The sequence below is a fragment of the Cupressus sempervirens genome, chromosome 6 (assembly GCF_028749045.1).
Source record: "Cupressus sempervirens isolate cs-2001-9-10 chromosome 6, ASM2874904v1, whole genome shotgun sequence".
NCBI classification, from domain to species: Eukaryota; Viridiplantae; Streptophyta; class Pinopsida; order Cupressales; family Cupressaceae; genus Cupressus; species Cupressus sempervirens.
The window spans coordinates 711,237,639-711,263,390 of NC_143123.1; positions in this window are offsets into that span (position 1 = coordinate 711,237,639).

Sequence of the window (25,752 nt, forward strand, 5' to 3'; positions counted from 1 at the left end):
CAAATAAATTTTTTTCAAGTATTCAATTTCTAATATATTTTTTGGCATATTTACCTGTGCACATGATGTAGGAGATTGTTCGGTTGGGGCAATGGAAGCTTATCGTAGGCATTCAGCCACCGCTGCATAGCCTTGCTTCAAGGCAATTTTTTTGTGTTCTTCTGTGGCCTCTAGATTAAAATCAACGCCCTGTATTTTTTTATTAATTAACAAAATTATTTTCATTTTATAAATAATTTTTCTTTGCAATTCATTTACTGCTACTTAGAATGCGTGCTTTGATTTTCGAATATACCTCAGAGCCAAGTTTGTGTTGCCCAACCTTTTTCAGCCTAGCCTTTGTTGCCTTTGATGTGTCCTACAACCTATGAAAAGTTTGAAATATGTTAAATGATATAGATATAAAGATCATTAATAATTAGTGGATTATTATATATTGGTATAAAGGCTTTAGCATAAAGTAGCATGTTCCACCAAAAATATGAAAAAAGGGAAGAAATTATAGCATCATACCTTTAATTATAAAATAGCTTCTAAAACTAAACAACATCACATATATGCCTTTTAAATTGATCTTTAATTACCCATTATTCACAATAGATTCAGAAATTTAAAATAACAAATTCAAATATTTTCTCATGTCATCATGTTGAGTTTGCAAGGAGCAGTGCACATATTTCAATAAGAGAGAGCACACGACTGTCAAAGTATGGTGGAAGACATTAGATGAAAAAATAATTGTTTTTCACTAACTATACGAGTTGGGATATATAATACAAGAAATGTATATTATGGACAATTCAAGATTAAATTTATAGGGAAATCTAGGTATGTTAGTAGTTTTCAAGTTAAAGATATCAGCCACATTGATGAGCTAGTCTCAATTCTTTCAATTTTTCTATCCTTTCTCATGGCATTCATTTCTAGTGACATGTGTAATCATGCTATTTATCCATGGAGTTCGTGACGTATAGGGGATAATTTTTAGAACAATCTATAATACTTAAGTTAGCTTGGTTGAATTTCTTGCAGAGGCTTAATGTATTAGTCATTGTAATAGGGATGATGAGGGAAAATAAGGTGGATTGAAATAGTCTAGGGATAATTACAGGTGTACTTCTTTCAGGATAAGTGTTTCTTGAATTATCATTTTTTTTTTCACAAATTTCTATTGTGAATATGTTGTTTTTGGTGGAAAATATTTATGGAAGATCAAATAAGAAGTCTAAGTTGAAAAGAATGAGAAGATCAGAGTCAGTGAAGATGATTTTTTCATACTCAATGAGCTACCATAGCTTGAATTTATTGTAATTCCATTCATTAGTCAAAATAACACTGCCATGCTCTTCCCATTTTTGGAAATCTCCACAACAAAAATCTATATTTGTAGGCACACAACATCTCTAGACCACCCTTTCATGCAAAGCACTCTTAATGCCTAAATGACAAATGATAACTTATAAGGTGGCTTGGTATAATCCAAAATAGTTGGAAAGGGCTAGTAACGACAAACAAATATGAAGGATCATGAGATTTCCACTTTCAATCCATGGGAATTCATCAAAGGGTTTTTACAGTGCAGTTGTATGTGTTAGAGGTTCCAGGGCCATGGGAATTCATCAAATGGTTTTTATAGTATGGTTTATGAGAACATAAATTAAAAAAAACAAACATATAAATAGAAAATTAACAACTACCATCTACATATCATTTCTCGTCTTGATAATGAATCTAATAGATCACAAAAAGTGAATCAAAAAATTCATGTCAAAATCATATTCAATTATTTTCTAATAGCCTTTTTTCCACCATATGGATTACAAACAATGTTAGTTCTTCTCTTGCCATCTACCCTGATGATGAATCATAGAATTTGATCCAAAACGTAGGCAAAAAAAAATTTGGACAGTCTAATACAAAAGGGAAAAAAATCTTGAAATCATAAGGACTATCGAAACTTCACAAATTCAATATTAACTCTTACCAATTATTTATCTCTGTTGCACATAACTATATGATTGGTAGACCATCAATCAGACAATATGCATCTTAGTAGATATCAAGTACCAGTGTAGCTGGACAAAATACATCTTAGACACCTACAAGTACAATACCAGTTTAGCGTCCTCTAATTTAACTACATCGTACTATCAAAAGAGTGCTCAGTTGTCATTAACTTTTGTTTCTAGCATTGAACATGATGCTTATTACTTTTAGGAGAGTGGCCATTAGTAAAATTCTTGCAAAGTTTTTCAAGAAAATTGTACTTGTCATTACACTAACTGAATATCATTTATCACCTATACTGCTAACACATACAACTATGGTACATGTAGTTAGGCATTACTATATTTTCAAGACATTAATCCTAGTAGCTACTATGAGTGAAAAGGGTCATAGAATAAAAAAACAATAAAATAAGATTCAAGTCAGAGATTTGAGCCATGGGAAATGTACAAAGATTAATGGCTTGAGTTTGCCAACAGTATAGAATCATTTTTGTGTTGTTTACAGCCAACAATTTTCTTGCATTTCACTATTTTCAAATTAAAACTCTTTAGGCTGAACAAATAAATTGCTCAGTAGATTTGTTGTATTTCTCAGATCTACATCATGGTTCCCAAAATGTAGATACTCAATTGGTCTCTAATATATGTGGTGCCAAATCTCTGCTCCACAAAAAGGTAATGACTCCCAGATTAATAACTTTAGAAATTTAGGGCATGTGTTAGGAAACTAAGAGGTAGGAGTACATAATATAGCTATATGTGAAGTTATAAGCGCACTATTTATATCTTATGTAGGATTTATGCCCAAATTGAGATATATACAATTGTATACGGGCATTCTATGTGCAATCAACCACCACAGTTTATTAGATGCCCAAATTTTAGAGAGCATTCATAATAGGGTGAAAGCAATTGTATCAGCATATGAACTACTGTGTGCTAGAAAATGTGACCTGCAAGAAGCATGGGTTAACAAACAAACACTAGTTTGAAATCATTAAATTGCATCAAAGACTTATCAAAATGAAAAGAGCAAAATACCAACTAATGCTTGCTTGACTTTTGCAACCCTAAGCAACCAAAAAATCCAACCTTCCAGCCACCTCTACAACTCAACAAGGACACCCATGAGAGGCCTTGTTGGTGTGTTAAGATGGGGGGGTGTTTGATGTGTTCTCCTAAACACAACAATAAGTGAATCTCTTGAGTGAGTGAGTGCAAATGTGTATGCAAGTAAAGTATGGATCTAAACTAAATGGGATGAAGAACACCTCAAAAAATGGCTATGGAGAGAGCCATTCTTGAAGACATTCAAAGATGAAGATGATATGTAATGAAATATCTAACTAAGTATGCAAAACTATGATAAAAATGCAAGCTAAAATGGAACTACAAATGCATGTAGAAAGTAGATTAACAATACATAATGTAAACCAAATCAACTACCAAATTGTTAGTATGGATCTACAAAATCACTATGAGACTCTATTAATGCAACTCAAACTACCATGAAAGCTCAAACTATGAATGAAAACTCAAATCTCAAACCAACATGATAACAATGAAAACAATGAGAGATACCAAATGCTTGAGACAAGGCCTCTATTTATAGGCTTGAGGGAGGGCTTGCTGAGGTGGCATCCAAGTAAGTGCCACATAAGGTGACATGCAAGCCATGCAAATGGTCAAAAATTCAAAGTTTGCTCACACATGTGTGAGCAAACTTGAGAAGAAGAGTGGGAGACAAGTGTGTGTAGGCATGTCATCTCACACATGTGTGAGCACACCCTTAGGTTAATGAGAAGGATTAGGGAGATAATTAGGAATGATTAAGTGGAATTAGGCTTAAGAGGATGAAAATGATGGGTGTAGACTAGGCTCTAGGTTAGGTTTAAGATTAAATTAAATAAAATTTAATTTAATCATGAGTTTAGAAGAATTAATGAGATGTGGAAAATTTAAATAAATAAGATTTATTTAAAGGGGGAAAAGATGGAGGGTCATGTGTTAAATTAATTTAACACATTAAGGCTAGAAGTATTTAAATAAAATTTAAATACCTAAGAGAATGAACTTATTTAATTAATTAATATAATTAAATAAGTAGAAGAATGTGAACAATATAATCAATTAATTAATAATTAATTACAATTGTCACAAAAAATATTAAAATTAATTAATATAGTCTTTAGGGACGATTTTAAGCGTCTACATTTTGCCTCTCTCTAATGTGATGTCGAAACGGCATCATATCAAAGAAAAAAAATATAGGTTGCCCTAGAGAAGGAAGGAGTCCTATGGCGATGACAAAGGAGGAGGGTGCCCCCTCGTGAAAATTACGCAAAAAATAAATTTTGGGCAATTTTCACGAAAAAGTTCTTGAGAAACAGGAAAAAGAATAGAAAAGGGGAACTAATGACAACATTTGCATGGCTTGCGGATAGAAAGGGGACGGGCATGTCTTAGGGAAGGCATGGGCTCAAACGGGGTCCGCAGGGGCCCTATATAAGCCTCTGAGGGGCCCAAAGAAGGTCATTATCACACCGTGAGCAAAGCATCCAAAGCGAAGATGGACCCCATTGATCGATTGCATCTTGGTGAGTGCGTGCAGGAGTACCGGCGAGCAACCCATCTGCAGGAGTACCAGCGAGCAGCCCATCTGCAGGAGTACCAGCGAGCAGCCGAGATGGGCCCACCGGTAAGTCATCTGATCCTCTTCATGTTTTGGTAGACTTAGAGTAGATGAGGCACATTTATTAAGCCATAAATGCACGAAAAAAGAGTCCAGGTGGAGACGATAGTCTCTACACTATCGTCTGCACAGACAATAATTGGTCGACTTCGACGTCCGCAGAGATGACAGGATACATCTTGTCGTCTGCACAGATGCCAAAAGGGCAAGATAGTTCACGAAGATGACAGGGTTTATTCGGTCATCTACGCGGACGACAAAAGGTAGTGAAGACGACGAAGAATGCCTAGTCGTCTCCACAAATGATAAAATGCTCAGAACTGGCATCTCCGCTGATCGACGTCTATGTAGATCAGCGTCTCTACTGATCAGCATCTCTGCCGATCAGCATTTGCGCAAATAGGCATCTGCACAGAAAAGCAGTCACGCCAAATAGGGTAAACTAGGGGGAGGCAATGCGAGATGCCCCAATGTAGGGACATCACAGGCTAGCAAAACTGACGTGCTGCATGTCTATGTTGCAGGAGGATACGGTGGTGTTTAGGTCGAGGGAGCACTATCCTCCGACCATGACGATATAGGAGAGGCTGACAGATGCGGACTGGGGGCACGTGCGGCTATGCGAGCTAGAGCACGTTCACGAGTGGTCAGATCTGAGGGGCCATTCAGCTCAGCTATCGGCGCTCATAGAGCATTGGCACACGCCTACTGGGAGCTTCCAACTACCGACAGGGGAGACTTCAGTCACACTCCTAGATGTGTGGCAGATCCTGCGAGTGCCGATCAGAGGTGCGTACCTAGAGTATGCACTAGGGGGTTAATATCCGTTCTTGAGAGAGTGTTTTGGCTAGTGGCAATAGAGATTACCCATCTAGTGATCATGGTTATCGTGGAGGGGTGCACTGGAGTAGAGGTTACCGAGGCTGGCAGTATACCTAGCCTCACTGATATGGCGGATGCTACCAGATCATGCAGGACACGAGTGGCCGATCGGGTGGGCGCGAGTGTTGAGCACTCTTCTATAGGAGGATGGAGCAGTCTACTGCTAGGGATAGACTATCTTGGCTGAGTTGTATCACGATTTGCATATGTGTGCATATTGGGCCCAACGCACAGTAGGATCAGGACTGACACTACTGATGGTCTGGTCATGGGAGCACATCGGATTCACACAGCCGATCACTCGACGAGAGACCAGGCAGCTTGGGGAGCCATATGCCTATAGATACCAACGTCCTATCTAGTATACATTGACGGAGTCGATGGGTTTCTGGCGTCGATGCCTAGATGAGATCATCATGTTCGAGTGGACTCCATATGACGGAGTAGAGCGGTGGGGGCAGACACTGGCAGCAAGTGGTGAGGATGACACGGAGGATCAGATGTACCTCTCGTATACACAGACAGATTGGTGGATCATTGGCCGATCCATGCATGTGATCATGCGCTATATGCCCTTTTGAGTGCGACGGCAGTTTGGCAGGGTACAGGATATAGTGCCAAATAGATTTTTATATCATGTAGTTTCGCGAGAGTATGGGCGAATATGGGGACACGAGACCACAGTACGATTGGCATGAGCGTCATGGATGGGGATGGTAGCAGTGCCATGGGTGTACGGGCAGGACAGGGGAGACGCAAGTATGATACCGACGTACACACAGTGGTGGGCAGCCCACCAACGGGTCAAGTTGACAGTGCTAGGGGCACCGCTGCTAGCAGAGCAGGCATAGGGAGAGGGGGATGGAGCAGGGGATGGTGGGCAGGCAGTCATGATGCCACCAACAACTCAGGGGGCACAAGAGGGACCGCACAGGCGCAGAGTCCGAGCACGAAGAGGGCCAGGGCCAGTACTAGCACAGGGGCCACCACAAATTGTACCCTAGGTACAGGTATAGGTACAGGCACAGGCATAGGCACAGGTATAGGTACAGGCATATGCACAGGCACAGGTATAGGCACCGGCATAGGCACAGGCACCACCGCAGGCACCACTGCAGGGATAGAGGGAGGACCAAGACATGGTCAGGGCCGAGAGGGACAGCCTATGGACAGAGGTAGCCCGTCTACAGGGGGTAGCACAGGTGCAGCAGGCACGAGCAGACAGCTTAGAGCAGGCCATGGGGGTCATACAGGAAAAGCTGCAGGTGCAGAGGGTCAGGGGGGACAGTGCATAGGAGGCTTTAGTAGCCTTACAGGCATGGATGGATGCGGGGGAGTTTGCAGGGATGGGCACCCAGACAGGGGTGGAGGATCGGGCAGAGGTAGAGAGGCTCCGAGCGGAGGCAGTCGCCTTACGGGCCGAGCGGGCCACCCATCAGGCACAGCTAGATGGATACTGCAGGCAGCGAGACATAGCCATGCAGATGGTACAGCCAAGGCGGTCGTCACAGTGTTACAGGAGGCCCTCACAGCTAGCCGAGTAGAGACGTGGGCCATACAAGAGGCGGCCTATTATAGGTCGCTTTATAGGGAGGTCGTGCCTGCTGACCAGCAGCAGCCAAATTTTGAGAGGGGAGCCAGCTCATGGATCTCAGGGGGTAGAACTAGATCAGAGTAGTCTGTAGGATAGCAGAGACCTCCTTGAGGGGGGGATATAGGGGGGGCAGGGCCCTCACAGCCGGCTACGTGATTTCATATAGTGATCAATTTTTTGACAGATATGTGCAGATGCAGCAATTTTTTGATGATGCCTTTGTATTATATGATTCTATATGATTTGTATATGCACTGTACAGACATTATTTTTTTGAGATACATACATGACATGAGTTGATGATTTTATGTATGTATGGATGCATATGTATGGATTTATGATGTGGATACTAACGCTTGTGATGCAGGATGTGATGCTCTGTGATATTTCCTATGATGTATGCATATGTACATGATGCCTAACATATGTGTGATGCAGATTAGTGGGTGATTATGAGATGTATGCATTGTTTTATGGATGCATGATATATATATGTTAGATGTGATTACGATGTATATGCCCCTAGATGTGAACACTAAAATGAATGTATGAACTAATGCAATCTAATGAACTAAAAACGTCTAATGAACATGAAATGAAATGAATCAAATGAATACTAATGTAATGAAGGAATGCAAAAGTGGGAAGCTAATGCAACCTAATGATAATGAGTTAACGAATGAATATCTGTCATAACCGTCACGCATAGAAACACAGTAGCATAGCATAGGAGGGGGGAAATAAATAGGACCTTGTCTCAAGCATGACTCGAATGAAACCCTAGACTACATGCATCCTAACTACATGAGATCAAGAGATTCCGTTGTGTTCATATGGAGAGCACACCTTAGTTGATTTTGCAAATGAGTTGATGCATTATATGCTATAGAAGCATAAATGACATGACTCTTTTGCATGGACTAGACATACAAAAGCATAGAGACTTTAGGACAATATGTGTAGTTTGCATAGTCATGGTGGATCAAATGTCATATACGCAATAGAGAGGTCTGGGCACACCCAAAGTCTTTTAGGGATCTTTGGGGGGACATGTGCTAACCCGTTGCCCCCATTACACAATGCATTAACATAACCTAAAACTGACACACATGAAGTAAAGTCTCAAAAACAGATCATACCACAAAAACATGTGTAGTTAATGACAGCTATTCTGGTACGACCAAAATATGAAAGATCAAGGTGCACCATAAGAGGCTATCACTAACACACAAATAAAATCAACCAAAATGAAACCTCATGACCAAGTAGTCAGTCAGTTCACAGTTCCTGCCAAGAACCTTAGGTCTAGAAGTGAATGTCACAATGTCACCTATAGGAAGGATGCATCCTATGAAAGTGTGTCAAGTTGAAATGTCAAATGATCGTAAAATTGTTTTTTTTCGGCAAGGGCTGTGAAGCGAACAAGTTTCTTGAAGCATTAAGTCTCGAATGGTGATTTTGTGTAAGGCCAAGTGTGGTCACTGTTGTAAAAAAACTCAGTATAATGGGATGACAATCACTCGACAGAAAATGCCTCGTGAACTAGAGGTCTTTCAAAAGATGGAAGTGAAATGGAGCCTCGCAGACAAGAGGTCTTTTATTAGATGCATGAAACGCAAAAGGCTAGATAAGACTTTGCACAAGGGAAGTGGAATGGTGGAATGGAATGAAGCAAAACGAGCCTTATAGACAATGGATGAATCCATACTTTTTTTCAAGAATCTTTTTCTGCTTTTTAGGGCTTTTTTCAAGAACATTTTATGAATTTTTATTTTTTTTGAATTTTCTGATTTTCTAATTTTTTTGGATTTTTTCGAGACTATAAACACTGTACAGGAACTACAAAGGCTCAAGCATAGAACCACTTGAGATGCTGGATATTTACAGGCTCAGGGAGCGGATCTCCCTCTGGAGTAGCAATCTGATAGGCCACAGAACCATATTTGGCTGTAATGATAAACGGTCCTAGCCAATTTGCCTCAAACTTTCCTTTCTTTTCACGGTTCTGGAGATTCTTCATGTTATGCTGCAAAACTAAGTCACCCACTTCAAATTCTCGTGGCTTGACTTTCTTATAATACTGAAGTTGAAGGCGATTTTGATACACGCGGAGGTGGTTTAGGGCATTGAGTCATCTCTCATCAAGGAGTGCCAGCTCTTACAAGCGAGCAACTCAGTATTCTTCTTCGGATATGAGGTTCTTGAGAGAGATTCTGAGGGAAGGGAGCTCAATTTTGATGGGCAAGATGGCTTCGGAACCATAAATAAGGGAAAATGGGGTGGCTCCTGTGGGGGTGCGGATGGAGGTACGGTAGGCCCAAAGGGCAGGAGCAATTTGGATGTGCCAATCATGACTAGCTGCATCAACGATTTTCTTTAGGATTTTCAAAATGGTTTTATTGGTAGCTTCAGCTTGGCCATTGCCTTGGGGGTAGTATCTGGTGGAAAAATGCTGGGTGATTCTGAATTTCTTACATAGGGTGGCAACCTCTTGATTTTTGAAAGGGGTTCCATTATCAGTCATGATATCTTGAGGTATACCGAAACGAAAAATAATGTAATTCAAGATAAACTTTGAAATCTGTTTTCCAGTGATGTAGGTTAATGGAATAGCCTTGACCCACTTTGTGAAGTACTCAGTGGCAGAAATAATGTACTTGTGGCCATTTGAGGAATTTGGGTATACTTGACCAACAAGATCGAATCCCCAGCAGGAAAAGGGCCATGGAGTGATGGTGGGCTGAAGGTCTTGGGCGGGAGCGTGTATCAAATCACTATGCTGCTGACATGGAACACATCTTTTCACAAATTGATATGCATTTGCTTCCATAGTGGGCCAATAGTAACCTGTCCTAAGAAGCTTTTTTGCTAATGTAAGGCCACTAGAGTAGGTGCCACAAATCCCTTGGTGAACCTCTTCTAACGTTGTTCGAGCTTCATCTGAACTGAGACATCGAAGGAGGGTTCCATCAAAGTGTTTTTTGAAAAATGTATCACCTAGGATGGTATAGTGGACAGTTCGACTGATGAACATTTTGCTTTGATTTGGGGTGAGGGCTATGGGAATGGTTTTGTGACATAAATAGGCAAATATGTCAGCGTACCATGGAGACTCAGGACCAACAATCTCACACACCAACTCTAAATCAGTTTTCTCATAAGCAGGAGTAAAAAGATTTTCAACTAGAAACTCACATTTAGGACTATATTCTGGCATGGCAATCATAGAGGCAATAGTAGCCATGGCATCTGCTGCTTTATTATTAGCCCTTGGAATCTACTAAAAAACAATCTCTATAAAATGTTGTTTAAGATCCTCAACTATTCTGCGGTAGGGCAACAATTTCTCATCCTTGGTGTGGTATGCATCTGTGACTTGTTTAATGACCAATTGTGAGTCTCCAAAGACAAGAAGGTTTTTGATATTCCATCTGATAGCTTGACGTAGTCCTGTGACCAAACCTTCATACTCAGCTATATTTTTTGTGCAAGGGAATGAGATTTTATAATATTTTGGAATGAGATCCCCTTGTGGTGTCACAAACAAAATTCCTGCCCCCGATCCTTTTTGTGTAAAGGATCCATCAAAAAACATTTTTCATGGTGTAGTAGGGGCTAGGGTCATAATTGTGTCATCTAGAAAATTGGCTACAATGGGATGGTCACCTTGAAGAGGAGCTTCAGCAGGCTAGTCTGCAATTACTTGTCCTTTAATGGCCTTACGATCCTTATAAACAATGTCGAACTTACTTAAAATTAAGACCCATTTTGCTGCTCGACCAGTGAGGGCGACTTTTGATAACAAATACTTGAGTGGATCTATCTTGGAAATGAGATGTGTAGTATGATTAAGCATATAATGACATAGTTTTTGCGTACAAAAGACTACAGCCAAACATGCTCTCTTAATAACAGTGTAGTTTAACTCATAGCCAACTAGTGTTCGACTGAGGTAATATATGGCTTGCTCATTCCCCTTATCATCTAATTGTGCCAAAAGTGCTCCTCAGGCAATTGAAGTAGCTGAAATGTATAGAATCAATGGTCATCTTGCAACTGGAGGTGCTAAAATTAGAGGATTGGCCAAATATGTCTTAATTTGTTCAAATGCTTTTTGGCATAGGCAATCCCATTGAAACTTGTTTCCCTTGCGAAGCAAATGCTAAAGTGGATGGACCTTATCTACTAGTTGTGACACAAATCTCCTAATAGATTGTAACTTTCCTTGAAAACTGCGGAGTTGTTTCAATGTGGTAGGTGGAGGCATATCCATGATGGCCTTCACTTTTTCTGGATCTACCTCAATACCTCTTCTTGACACAATGTAGCCTAGCAATTTACCTGATTTGACCCCAAATACACACTTCTTAGGATTAATACGCACTTTGTATTTTTCCAATATATCAAAAATAGTGGTAAGGACATCAATGTGGGATTCTCTTATCTTGGATTTTCCTAGGATATCGTCAACATAGTCTTCCATTATGACATGTAGAAGATCATGGAATATGGAAGTCATTGCGCATTGATAAGTGGCGCCGGCATTTTTCAACCAAAAGGCATGACTTGATAACAAAAAGTTCCCCATGGGGTTGTGAATGCCATTTTATGTTGATCCTCTTCTGCAATTCTGATTTGGTTATAACCGAAAAATCCATCCATCAAAGACAACATATCATGTCCAGCAGTCAAATCCACTATGATGTCTATGTTAGGAAGTGAAAAATCATCCTTAGGACATGCAAGATTTAGGTCTCAAAAATTTGAACAAACACGGATGCCCCCAGATGCTTTTCCTATAGGAACAATGTTGGAGACCCACTCAGGATAGTCAATAGGATGGATGAACTTTGCCTCTAACATTTTCTGCAACTCTGCTTTGACTAGGAGTGCTACTTTAGGGTGCATTTTGCGCAACTTCTGTTTTACTAGTTTAATCTTGGGATCAACTGTCAAATGATGCACAACCAAATCTGTATCTAGGCCAGGAGTGTCTTTGTATGTCCATGCAAAATTGATTTTTTCTTTTTTCAAGAATTCAGTCATGGCTTTTTGTTCCTCCAAACTTAAGGTAGTAGCAATGTAGGTGATTTGTGGACTATCCTTTGTTCCCAAGTTGACTGGAATTGTGTCTTCATTCAAAATAGGTGATTTTTCTAGTGGCAAGGATCTGAATGGCAAGTCAATCTCTCCCTCTTCTAGCACCTCTAAGAGGTTTTCACTAGAAGATGCGTCCTTTATTTTATCTTTTTCTTCATCCAAAAGCGGCCTAGAAGAGTTTTCACTAGAGGATGTTTCTTTTATTTTTCCATTTTTATCTTCTTTTTCACTTTTGCGACTAAGAGAGTTGACTTGGCTACCAAAGTAGGCTTTTTCATTGTACTGGATCTCATGTTCGTAATCTCGGAGATTCTTTAGGCCAAAAAGTGCCATCACTGCTTCATCAGACTTACAGATATCGAGAGCTGGTGGTGTATCTTGAAGGTCCCAGTCTATCATGTCAGGGTTGGTGAGAGGTAGGTTAATGGATGAAAGGTGATCTATGGTAATGGTGTGGACATAATTATCTAGGTCATCTTCAATGTATTGGAAAGGTACTTCAAAGAATTCCTCCTCTTCAGTCTCAGAATCAGGTTCAACCGTACAATAGTTGTCAGCAAAGGATACCTTATGTTTAATGGATCCCAATCCACATCCTTTAGGATAGCTATTAGCTTCTAAGGGTTGTCTAATTCCATCTTCTTTTGGTCCAAGGCCGGTACCATGATATCCCATGTTTTAAATAATGGGAGGTGCCTTGATATATTTATCCTTAGGAAACTCTACAGGTTCATCTTTTCCATCATAAACTAGCCAATCTAGGATATTATCTTCCATGTGCTCATCACTAAGTGAACCCCAATGCTCAAATGTTGTCTTTCTAACTTGCATGATTTTCGTATTAGTAGAAGGTGACAATTGAGAAGGTTTTCCAAAGGAACGAGGGGAGAGTGGTAGTTGTCCCACACACAAGGCATTTTCAAACTTATACTCTCCCATTCCTAAATCAGAAAAAGTGACCTTCTTCCCTGTGGTGTTAATTTTAGTATCTCCAACCTTCTCTTTTCCCTTGTGGGAGCTTGAATCCTCATTAGCTAATTTTGGTACTGTTGTGAGATATTTGGGTACAATTTTGGCAAACTCACTTATTGGACAAAAATTCATTGGTGCACCTTCCAATCTTTTACAAAATTCAAAAGGGGTGGGATCCCCTAGGATTGTGATTTCTCTTCCTTGGTGAGGAAATTTCAAGCATTTATGATAAGTGGATGGGACCGCCTTTAGTGTATGTATCCATGGTCTACCAAGCAAGATGTTATATGGAAAATCCAAGTCTAGGACATGGCATTCAATATTTATGATGGCTGATCCAACTTTTAGAGGCAACATGATAACTCCTTTTGATTCTCTTTCCCTCTCATCATATGCTTTTATTGTGATCCTTTTATTAACATCTAGGAGGTCTTCTGGAAGTCCCAAGAAACAAATCATTTTCAATGTACAAAGGTTCAAACTGGACCCATTGTCTATAAGGACTCTTTTAATCTTATGTCGTTGTATAAGGACTTCAATGTGGAGCGACAAATTATGGTGGGGATCAAGACCTTGGAAATCTTTATCTATGAAGACAAGGTGTTGTTGAGCGGAAAGGTTTCCAATCATGGCAGTGAATTGGGAAGCATTGAGGTTTTAAGGAACACGAGACTCTAAAAGAGCCTTCTCCAAGATCTCTTTTTGGATGGGTGATGTGGTAAGAAGCTCAAGAATGGATATTTGTGCAGGGGTCTTACCTAGCTGGGACAACACATCATAGCGAGAAGCGGGCCTTTGTGAGGTGGATGGCGTTGTGAGCGCGTGTGGCATTGGGGGATTAGTGTTATTGGGAGTGGCAGCTTGCAAAGTAAGTCTTCCTCATCGAGTGGTTGCATCACAATCAACCGCTTGTAAAACAAGGGTATTCACATGAGTGTCTACTTCTTCAATGTGACCACACAAGGAGTCAAACCCTGATATGTGGTTAGTGGAATAATCATAAGGTAATGCATTTGATGTGGAGGCTTGATTTGCATTGTTGGTATTGTTGTTATCATTGTTGTGATCAGGAAATGGTTTTTGAAATATCTTCAATTTAGCATTTTTAGAGGTGGGACCTCCTTCCACCTCAATTTCCCCATCATCAACAAGATTTTGGATAAAAACTTTGAGCTTGATACAAACAAACACTAGTTTGAAATCCTTAAATTGCATCAAAGACTTATCAAAATGAAAAGAACAAAATACCAACTAATGCTTGCTTGAGTTTTGCAACCCTAAGCAACCAACAAATCCAACCTTCCAGCCACCTCTATAGCTCAACAAGGACACCCATGAGAGGCCTTGTTGGTGTGTTAAGATGGGGGGGTGTTTGATGTGCTCTCCTAAACACAACAATAAGTGAATCTCTTGAGTGAGTGAGTGCAAATGTGTATGCAAGTAAAGTATGAATCTAAACTAAATGAGATGAAGAACACCTCAAAAAATGACTATGGAGAGAGCCATTCTTGAAGACATTCAAAGATGAAGATGATATGTAATGAAAGATCTAACTAAGTATGCAAAACTATGATAAAAATGCAAGCTAAAATGGAGCTACAAATGCATGTAGAAACTAGATTAACAATACATAATGTAAACCAAATCAACTACCAAATTTTTAGTATGAATCTACAAAATCACTATGAGACTCTACTAATGCAACTCAAACTACCATGAAAGCTCAAACTATGAATGCAAACTCAAATCTCAAACCAACATGATAACAATGCAAACAATGGAAGATACCAAATGCTTGAGACAAGGCCTCTATTTATAGGCTTGAGGGAGGGCTTGGTGAGGTGGCATCCAAATAAGTGCCACATAAGGTGACATGCAAGCCATGCAAATGGTCAAAAATTTAAAGTTTTCTCACACATGTGTGAGAAAACTTGAGAAGAAGAGTCGGAGACAAGTGCGTGTAGGAATGTCATCTCACACATGTGTGAGCACACTCTTAGGTTAATGAGGGGGATTAGGGAGATAATTAAGAATGATTAAGTGGGATTAGGCTTAAGAGGATGAAAATGATGGGTGTAGACTAGGCTCTAGGTTAGGTTTAAGACTAAATTAAATGAAATTTAATTTAATCATGATTTTAGAAGAATTAATGAGATGTGGGGAATTTAAATAAATAAGATTTATTTAAAGGGGGAAAAGATGGAGGGTCATGTGTTAAATTAATTTAACACATTAAGGCTAGAAGTATTTAAATAAAATTTAAATACCTAAGAGAATGAACTTATTTAATTAATTAATATAATTAAATAAGTAGAAGAATGTGAACAATATAATCAATTAATTAATAATTAATTACAATTGTCACAGAAAATATTAAAATTAATTAATATAGTCTTTAGGGATGATTTTAAGCGTCTACAACTACATACCTTTCATCAATAGATAGATTAAATTGAGCTAGTTGAAATTGTTGATACTAAAGTTGAACCCTAAATTTGCTCATTAATGTACTAGTAGTTAATACTATTGCATACGTTTTCAAATTTGATGGTGTACTTTCTTTTGGACATTCCCCTTTCTCCTTTGCATCCAAAATGAACTCATTCCAGTCTCTCACTGAAACAAAGGGAGGACGCTCGTACTTCGGGTTAAGGATGAGACTCTTTCTATATGAGTCCCTCACAACCTTAAGATGTCTAGAAGCTTTTTGTAACAATTTCTATGATCAAAAATATTACTACCAAACTCATGTTCTATATCTTTGATGAGCTCATCTTTTAAATTTTGATCTTGGAAGTTCCACCTTTTAAGAAAAAACACAAAATTGTTAGATATAGCTAGTATAAGAAAAGACTCGAATGAAAGGAAAAATGTTGCACCAATTAATGATATGAAAAAAAATAGTGGGATAAAATTAGTTCAATTATGATGTTCCACCTTTTACGTATGGTAGGCCTGAATCTTCATAGCATGAGGTCATAAAGCCTCCTATTAAATGTATTGTTTCATGCAAAAAATGTCATGGCATAATTAATAGTAAGAACCATTAAAATGAATCGTGTGAAGAATACTTTTCATAGTGAATAACAAATACATAAAATGAGATACATTTCATCTTTTTAGTGATCTATTTCAAGGTTGGAGGATCAACTTGACCAAAATTGACCAAAAAAGAAGTTTGGAAAAAAATTTAAAATGTCTAAAACCAGTCAAACTCTACCAGGGTTTTGTTGCTGATGTTCTAAAACTAAAAAATGTATTGTGACTATATTAATCAGTGTACCTTGAAAAAAATGTATAGTTCATAAAACATATAACTTGCCATGACCTTCATTTTTTGTCATTCTTAATTGATGTTGTCACTGATCATACCTAGGATATTATGGAAAACAAATATTGCTAAAATAGATAGTGAAGCTGAAAGTGAGCACTCTAAAACTCTAATAGGCAATAGCAACAATGTTGGAAATCATTGAAAACTGAACATTGAATATGAGAGAAGACTCCCACTTTTGGTTCTCTGTAGAAAAATTGGTTAGTATCTTCTACTGAAAGCATGAAATTGCAATGTACCAAATTACTAAACTATAGAATTACTAGTATAGAAAAAAGGTCATTGATAATTCAAATGATCCTACCAAACCCCTAATAAAAAGGAATTCCAGAATAATTAAATAACTTGCACAATATGACATACTAAAGAAGGTCATGAGGCATCACTCCACATCAAAATCCCTTGCATTCACCACTTCCTATCATCTTACGTCTTGAAGGAAAATACTTATTACAATATAAAAAATAATTATTTAAAGTACTTGGAATCTTGGGACATTTCCAAGGCATTCATTCACTATCGTCAATCAACAATGATGTCTACATAGCTCTCATGCTAGAAATATGGGTAGGTCTAGGAAATGACGGTGAATTATCACTGATACATGTAGTATGATCCACATCTGGCGATGTACCAGACGATGCATCTCCTACCACAAAAAATAATAATACACTATGTGATGCACCCAAGATTAAAGTAAAAATTATCAACTTGTAATTAACACAAAACCAAATATAGGAAAACAAGGATTTACCAGCTGGCCATCCCCTTGTTGCTGACATTGCAGTCAGCAATCTTGTACGGGCATTCATCAACCTCGTAGGATTCTCTTGCATTGGATGACCTCAACAATACATTGTTAGCAAAGACCTTCTAAAATAATAAAAGTAAGAGTTAAGTTAAGAAGTTTTGAATTTTTGAAATAAAAAATTTCTTCTAACTTGTCAACTAAAAGATTATTTTACTAGTGGCAGTCAGAGCTCTGCTAATACTGGCCTCACCGCATTGTCCTTCAAGTTGTGGATCAATTGCCAAAAAAATCTGTATAACAAGAATTTAGTAGTTAAATTTTCTTACAACTCTTTTTAAAAATGCATCAATAAAGTATTTTTGCACATATTACATATTTTACTTCACAACATAAAAGATTATAAAATATAAATATTTATTGAACTTTTGTTAGAACTAAAGATTCATGACTGCTTGCTTCATAATGACAAGTTTGTGCTCTCAAATCTAATAGCCTCTTCATCATCTCCTCAGATTCCATATTTGCCTCATCCAAATTTTTCATTATTTGTAAATTAATTTTTTTAATTTTTCTCTTCAACATTTTTGTTACATTGGGAGTTTCAATAATATCCTCATCAGAAGGCATAGCTAGTGGCTCTGTACTTACTGCTGGTGTTTTACTCTTATCTTGAACATCAAATTGTGAAAGGAATATCATTAAAACTCAAAAACTGTAAATAAAATAACATACTAATATAACATTTTTCAACTATCTAATTTGTACAATTTCAATAAGGTTTACCCTCGTTGAAGAAGGGGTGGGAGTAGCATCCTAGTGGCCTCTATAATCTGTCAGATCCATATCATCCTGTCACAAAGATTAAAAATAAAAAAATCAGCTAATTGAAAGCAGTAGACAACAAAAAAGAACTTATTAAAAAAATGGTATATAGTACTTACAACCCTCATGATAGTAACTTTGTTTGTATCTATTTGATTTAAATAGTAATCTATTAGCAGTTCTTCCCTTGCACTTATTGATTTTATTGCACAAATAAAAACTTCATTCGCCTCACACGCCTCAAATATGCAATTGGGTTGCTTACTAGTTGAGGAAGGTCGCGTACTATTTATAAAATCTGCAATATTGCCTATTGCTTTTGGTCTCCCATCAATGTACATAGCAAATCTTTTACTTTGACCATTTTCTTTCCATTGTATATAATTAGTTGATAGTGCATACTTGTGCATACATTTTTTATGTCGAACAATCTACATCCAATCATTGTAATTGTAACATGGACCGACATACTTGAACAATTTGACAACTTTGTTGTAACATACCTTTATCCCATCCATGGAAAATAGGCACAATCCATGTAATGAGGATGGAGCAATGCGATATATCCTCTTATTAATACAAAAATTTGTGTTAATTGGAGGTAGCTCATTGGGTACCCATTCTTTCTCAATGTGTGTGTATCGAAAGGGCACCTTGATATCGTCTTTGGTCTCATCATCATAAGAACATGACCCCCCATTAACAAGGAAAAATTGCATGTGTTTATCAATATTTTTTCTAATCATTTGACCTCTAGTTGATCTCCCTATTTTAGTCGTACTACATGTAGAGCTTTCATCTACCATTTCCTCATTTTCGTCATTCAATGTAGATAGATCCAACAAGTACCTATTTGGTGGGTCCTGCAATCCATCAAATGGAAAGTGAAAGTAAGAAATATAAAATGTAGTAAGTTGAAAGTGATTATACAATTATATTTCTATACGGACCTTCTTTGTCTTTATATACATTATATGATTATATAATGTCTATTTATAACACACATGCTCAATGATAAACAAGAAGAATATAAGAAAATTAAGTCTATTTATTGACTTATACCTATTGATCCATGTCACTGTGCATGATCCACACCAAATGGGTCAAATTTCCTGCATATGTTAATCATTTATCTTAAGTTAGATAAAAATTACATGATACGCGTAAACAATAGGCAACATTAAACATGATATGCATATGTTGTAATCATTAGAAATGAACACAATAAATCTGTAATCAAATTTTTTGCATATGTTAATCATTTACCTTAAGTTAGCTAAAAATTACATGATACATGAGTGCTACAAATAACTTAGAAGACAACATGAACAATAGGCAACATTGTAAACATGAAAAATTTTCCCTTTTATATGGAATGCAAGATCGTCAATAGAAGGGGTGACGATGTACTTGTATTCAATTGATTGTTGCAAAAAGGGTCATAATCAGACACAACATAAACATTGGTAACTATAAATAACATATGTTGTAATCATTAGTAATGAATACAATAAATATGTAATCAATTTTTTTGCATATGTTAATCATTTATCTTAAGTTAGCTAAAAATTACATGATACGTGTATGCTACAAATAACTTAGAAGACAACATGAACAATATGCAACATCATAAATATGAACAAATTTACCTTATATATGGAATGCAAGATCGTCAACAGAAGGGGTGACAACATTTGTAGTCACTGATTATCTTCTTGTTCTTCTTCTTCTTCTTCATCATCATCATCATCATTGCCATCATCACCATCATCATTGCCATCATCGCTATCATCACCATCGCCATCATCATCATCACCACCACCACCATCATCATCATCATCACCATCACCATCATCTTGATCTTCATCATCTTCAATATCTTCTTCTTCCATAACATTATACTTTATCAGCCTTCCTCTTGGATCATGTCTAACAACAAATGACCAACCTTGTTTATTTGGAACCTTTGAGTAAAACACTTGATGGCATTGGCTTGGAAGAACATAGGGCTCATTTCCAACTGGCTCAAATGACCTTGTATTGATCATTGTAAATTCATTATCATGTTGAATAACCGTTCTATCTAGATTATTTTGATTTAGTCATAACCTGTACCATTTGACGACGAATAGAACTACTTTGAAAGTGTTAAATTCACACTCAATTATATCATCGAAGATGCCATAGTATTGATTTTGAGATTGTTGATGATGTATGTCATTTTTAGATGATATATTGGTGACCTCAAAAACTACAGTTATCCCAGAATCACAAGTTTTCTTTGTATCATCCAACCTTTTTATGCAAAATTTGTGGTCATGATAGTACATAGCTTTGTGGTGCTTGACCTGCAATTTTTGAAGTGTGTCTAAATTATTTGCATCGTGAGTTGATAGGAAACATACGTCAAGCTATGATTATTAATAAATTTCTACGTACCTCTCCACCTCTTAAACCCTTTACTAAATCAACTACCATCGGCATAACATTAGAATCTCCATTACGATGAGCTTCTGTAACCAATGAAGCAACACCTTCCCATATTAATGAGCAACCATTTTTTTGACATCATTCAATCCATTCCATCATTCAATCAAGATTGTTTGCAATATACAAATGTATTGCATCCCACTCTCGACCACCTGTTTCAAAAAAAAAACACCAATTAAAAATAACTTATATTGAAAATTTATAAGAATTAATTAACTATAATAACATCTTAGATTTACCTCTCACCTTCCTTGATCTACCTTTGCCCATCAAATACTCCACTTCGAATTTGTTAATTGAGTTGGGATCCCAAATGCGATCTGCATGGATCTTTGTTACAAACTTAGGAAGATATTCACTAATGTACACCATGGTCTGGTATACCATATATCCCTCCACCATAGAACCCTTGGGATGTGCTCTTTTTCGAAACAAGCCTTTCAAAAATTTCAAGTACCTCTCAACCATCCACATTGACCTGGTTGGTACAGGTCCACACAATTCAGTCTCCTCAACTTGATGTATGAGGTAGTGTTCTTGTGCATTGTAAAAATTTGGAGGTAGAAACTTTTACATTTCACACATCAGAAGAGAAATTTTTCTCTTCCAATATTTTATATCTTCTTTATTGATTTCTTTAGATGACAACCACCTCATGTATTTTCCAAGATCATATATAACTTGTTTGACATTGTTGGCGAAGTGGTGTGGGAGAAATAGAGGTAGAACGTACTGCAATATTTGTAAAATGATCTTGTCAATATTTTATAAAAGAATGAAATTAAAACTACATGCAGTATATAAATATATAGTGAATACAAAATAACATGAATTACCTTAATAAATGTATGCCAATCATGTGTTTTCAACCCTGGCCCAAATTCACTTTTCTTTGATATGAGATTGTTTATGTTCGCAGCAAATTCTGTGGGAAATCGTATTTTTTTTATGGCTTCTTTTATAGAATTGCTCTATTTCTCTAACAATAACCAACGAACGGAACCTATATCAATCTAGTCTCCATTGTTATTTGATCAAATGCCATTTTTCATTGCATGGTTGGATTCTTCAATGTCACTTCAAGTTTTGACAATTTGATCTTTGTCACACCTTCCATCCAAGATTTTTCATAATGTCTCTATTACATTCTTTCTAATATGCATAAGATCAAACAAATGCACAATTGGGAGTTGCTCATAGTATAGCAACTTAGCAAATTGTGTAAGATAAATTTTTAGTTCTTTTGGAAGTTGGTCATTGATGCCTTGATGACCTTCACAAGCATCAATCACATCATCAGTAAATAAAACACAATATCAAAACATAAATTTGAAACAAAAGCCATTAGATGGAATGACATTACCTCGATGATTTATTTTATTATATGCCAACTTCCATAGGCGAGGTGTCATTCTCTGTGGCTTTGACGTAGTCTCTTCTTTCCCATTGAAAAGATGTTTTTCAGTAATTCGATACTTATGATTTCTGTGGAGAAAGTGTCTATTCTCATCAAACACCTACTTTCTTAAACTTTTTGAATGACGAGATTTCATCTTTGGACCACAAACTGGACATACAAATTTTCCCTTTGTCTGAAGACCTACAAGATCCTATATAATTGGATTAAATGTGTTAACTTTGACATACCAAAAAAGAGGTGTCAAGAAGAGAACATACCACAAAAATGTGTTAGCCCAGGGGCATCATGTATTGTCCATACAAGCATTGCATGAAATTGAGATTGTCTTTTTCCTATTGGTCTATAGATGTCATACATAGTAACCCCATTCCATAACACCATCAACTCATTGATAAGGGGTTCAATATATACATTGATATCTTTAACTTGGTACTTACGTAGTTGAATGAACAAAAATATTACATAATTATTATGACCATTTGATGGATTAGTAATAATAAATTAATTTAGATGACCACTAAATCAAAAAATACCCGAAACAATCAGTGTCAACGTTATGTCCTCTCTCTTTATGGACAACCAAGGAGGTATGTTATTGTTGATAACAAAAATAGGCCACACTGAGTAAGTAGATCTCATTTCTCTAAAAGGATTGACACCGTCATCTGCCAATGAAAGCTTGAGATTACAAGGTTCTTCTTTAAAGTGTGGCCATTTTTTCTCTATTTTCTTAAATGTTGAACCATCTATAGGAATTCACATAATGTCATCTTGACTTCTATTGCGTGCATGGTAATCCATAAATTGTGCCAAGTTATTGCACCTGAATAATCATTGCAAATGTGGAATAATGGGAATATGCCAAAGAACCTTGCAAGGCACCTTTTTTGTTGATCGATTTGATTGATATCTACTAACTAATATGACAGGTAGGGCATTGTGTTGCAAATCCATGTTGTTTATGATATATAATATGATCGGTCGGACATGCATGTATTGTTTGATACTCCATTCCAATATCTTTTATGATGGCAGATAATTCTCGATACGAGTGAGGTAGAATGTTTGATGGTGGTAACAAACACTCACCTATCAACCTACGAAAAAAAATATAATTGCTACACAAACTCGATGTTAATTGTAAGGGAACTATGAGTAAAATAATGAAAGAAGATGGCATATCTTAACATACGTGTCATTGCTACGTTGGATAAACCATTCATAACCTTCAAGTTCACCAACAACAATACAGTGGCAAGAAGAGTTGTTTTGGTTGGAACCTTCATATAGGGACTAGTGTGCCTTCTCAAGTAAAGGTACATCAAGCTCTGCATCTACATTATCATCATCATCATCATCATCATCATCATCATCTTGATCATCGTGATCTTCATCATCCTGGTCTTCTTCCATGGTATCATTACCTTCTACTTCAATATTCACACCTCCATGTTCTCTCGTTTGGAAATTTGCATTCTCTGAATTGTCATGGTCCATAACATGAAACTTAGGGACATTGACCTATATGAAAATGATGACCTTATATTAACCATGACCATGATGTCATCATCAAATCATGTCTTATGTAATTTATAAACTGTTAAAATACATACCAATGGATGATATTTTTTTCCTCCTTCAATGTGACCATGTTGCCTACAATGTTGCTCAGCTGTTGTGATTAGATATCTTCGAGTCTTTAAGCCCTTACACATTTTGCAAGGACAATAACATTTTCCATAATCTTTTCTTTTTAAGTTAGACCGCAGTCTAGCAATTGTCTCCCTATTTTTTTGTGTGTTGATATCGTCAGACATGGTCTTTCTTGAATGGAATGACTTGTTGGTGGAAGAAGGATGATTTGTTTGCAACCTGGAGATGGAGTAGTAAGAGGAAGATACGTATAAAAAGGAGTTAGGTCTATGAACCAAGTAGGAGTTAGGACATGTTGGAGTGGGGTCAGCCCAAGATATTTTGGATTCTCAAAGAACTAGTAAAGGGTATCTGAAAGGGTGAAAATAAACAAGTATTTTTACAGCTACAAAGGAAGAATCGAGAGCATTATAAATAATGAAGAAGAAACTTAAATCCATATAGCTTCACCTCTATTTACAATTTGACCGTTCTGCATGTGTAATATGACAATTTACAAAATTTCCAGTCACATTTTCACTTTAAAAAGAACACCAAATATATCTTTGCTACAATATCTTCTTCAGATTCTTCGCTATCAGATTCTTCAGAACTGCAAGCTCTTGTGCAGAAAAAAGATGAGATGTACTAAGTAATTTTTGATGGACAATATTTAAACAAATCAACTATCAAAAAAATAATTTATGAAATTCAGTTTCTTTATTATGTACTAAAGACATGGCAAGATGTTCCTACGTCTATCTATAGAATGTCGATCTGCATGGTTGTTTGCAAATAGTCTAGTATGGTGCCGCTTTTGAACAACAACAAATGTCATTGGGGTTGGCAATTTGGCTCAAGAATTGCACAAGTCTGTTGACACCACAAAACTTTTAGTTCATATAGCATTCAACTATCTTCTTTAACAAAATCCAAAATTGAATAGCAAGTACTATAGTGAGTATTAGGAAACTGACCCGGCGAATAGCATCCAATTCATAAAGTAGAACTTACTAAAACTATCCCTCACTTACACCATCTCTGAATAAATACCAAACATGTCACTAAGGAGACATAAGAAATGCAAAACTAAATCTCACCACAAAAACCAATCAAAATGAAATAAATTACCTATAAAATATTATTCGTAGAGGCTTTTGTCCTATTGCTCTGCGAAAAGAAATTAGTAGCTCCCTATAAAGAATCAAAGTGAAATAATCATTCGAATTTCCTAATATCATACTTTAAATTTTGACTAGCAAGTGAATTTCCAAAAACCATATTTTTAATTTTGAGAAGCAGTAACTTGTCTAGGAATTTTCAATTTCATTGGTTGGTTCAGTGTTAATAAAATGCATAATAATCAATGAAGAAATTGTGCTCTAGATGGTTTTCTCCTCTTCATCATTTAGTAATTCAAAACACGACCCTAATCCATGGTGTGTGAAGTTGTAAAAGTTTTCCCCAAGTTAATTCTTTGTGATTTCAGGCCAGTCTTGAGATGCAACCACCTGACATTTGCACCAAGCCCAAAATATTAAGATAAGCATTTCTCATATAAATTGTGTGAACCAAAACAACAGCAAACAATGATCTATATTGAAAACCTACTACCACTATTGATGGACTAGAATCTTCTCCAAGGTGTGTATGTGTAACATCTACCCCACATGAGTCTAAAAGACATTGTGAACTTTTTAATCAAGTAATGTTTCTTGCTTGTAAGAAAACCTTAGAAACACAAAAGTTGATAATCTGAAAAGTTCTCCATAATTGCACATTAAATAAATAGCAACAAATTTGCAAAATAATAAAAAGGAAACTCGACACCAACTTGTATCGAGAATAATTGATCAAACTCGAATCACCTCAACGTGAAAATTCATTTAAGATATAGTGATTAAAAGTTAGGTTTTTTCTCAAAATCGTTGCAACTCAAAGGAACGAATCTTTGCTAATTAGTTTAGCATAGATTGGTGAATAGAAAATTCATAATAAAAATCTGATTTTTTTCCACACTTGTTCAAACCATATAATGAATGACAAAAAATGAA